We start from the raw sequence: 1845 nt of genomic DNA, 5'->3' as shown, positions 1-1845 counted from the left end.
ATATATGTTTGTCCGTATGTGATGCGAGAATTTAGAGGAACTATGTACTAGCAAATATCAGCGAACTCCAATATACCAAAACGAAGAAATGAAAAAACGGCCCGAAAGTCCCAAAAATTCCGAAATACAGCCAAAAATCCCAAAAACACCGAAATTACTCCCGACAATCTCGAAATACACCCCAAAGTTCCAAAAATCTTAAATAAGTCCCAAAAATCTAGAAATAGTCTCGAAACTCCCAAAAACACCCAAATTACTCCCTTTAATCCCGAAATAGTCCCGAGAGTCCCAAAAATCCCTAAATAACCCCGAAAGTCCCAACAGTCCCGATATTAGTTCCGAGAATACCGAAATAGTCCCGAAAGTCCCATGAATCCAAAAATAGGTCCCAAAAATCCCAAATTAGTTCTCAAAATTCCTAAATTAATCCCAAGAATGGAGAAATAGTCCCGAAGGTCCCAAAAATCCGAAATTAGTCCCAAAAATCCCGAAATACTCCTGAAAAAAATTCCCGAAATCAGTTCCGAGAATCCCGAAATAGGCCCGAAAGTCCCAAAAATCCAAAAATAGGTACCAAAAATTCCGAATTAACTCTCAAAATCCCAAAATTCCTAATTAATCCCAAGAATGGAGAAATAGTCCCGAAAGTCCCCAAAATCCGAAATTAGTTCCAAAAGTCCCGAAATACTCCTGAAAACCCTGAAATGGTTCCGAAAGTCCCAAAAATACCGAAATATATTCCGAGAATTATGAAATAGTCCAGAAAGTCCCAAAAATCCTGAAATAGTTCCGAAAGTCCCATAGTTCCTAAATTAGTCCGGAAAATCCCGAAATGGTCCCTAAAGACCCAAAATTCCAAAACAAAGTCCGAAAAATCCCGAAATACGCCCGAAAATCCGAAATTATTCCTGAGAATCCCGAAGTAGTCCAAAATTCCTAAAAATCTGGAAACTGCCCCGAAAGTCCCGAAATTACTCCCGACAATCTCGAAATAGACCCGAAAGTTCCAAAAATCCTAAATAAGTCCCAGAAATCTGAAAATAGTCTCGAAAGTCCCAAAAATACCTAGATTACTCCCGACAATCACACGAGCCCCAAAAATTCCTAAATAGCCCCGAAAGTCCCAACAGTCCCGAAATTATTCCCGGGAATCCCGAAAACCCCATAAATCCAAAATAATAATAGATTGGCGCTTACACATATGTTAGTGTTTGGCAGAGCTTCTCCTCCGATTTGTGGCGTGCGCTTTGATATTGTCACACAAAGCGGAGGGACCTACAGTTTTACGCCGACTCCGAACGGCGATTGTATTTTTATGAGAAGCTGTTTTTCATGGCAGAAATACACTCGGAGGTTTGCCATTGCTTGCCGAGGGACGACCGCTGTTAAGAAAAAACCTTTTTTCTATATTTTTGCGATGTCGCTTTGACCAGGGTTTGAACCCAGGTGCTGCGGAGTGGAAGCGCGCACTGCTTACCACTACACCACAGCGGCCGACCATAAATCCAAAATAAGTTCCAAAAATCTGGAAATAGTCCCAAAAGTCCGATATAAGTCACAAAAATTTCGAAATTAGTCCCGAAAATCCCGATATTAGGTCGGAGAATCCCGAAAGTCCCAAAAATCCGGAAACAGTCCCGAAAGTCCCAAAAACTAGAAATTAATCCTAAAAACCCAAAAATAGTCCAGAGGTCCCAAAAATTCTGAGAATACTGAAATACTGCCGAAAGTCCCGCTATTAACTCCGAGAATCTCGAAAGTCCCAAAAATCCCAAAACTAGTCCCAAAAATCCCTAAATATTTTGAAAGTCGTTTCGAAAATCCCGAAAATCTTAAACAGTTTCC

This window comes from Rhagoletis pomonella, unplaced genomic scaffold, assembly GCF_013731165.1.
Source record: "Rhagoletis pomonella isolate Grant_MI unplaced genomic scaffold, Rhpom_1.0 Rhpom_scaffold_00125, whole genome shotgun sequence".
NCBI classification, from domain to species: Eukaryota; Metazoa; Arthropoda; class Insecta; order Diptera; family Tephritidae; genus Rhagoletis; species Rhagoletis pomonella.
The sequence above is the reverse complement of the archived record's forward strand: the minus strand, read 5'-3'. Positions refer to the sequence as shown.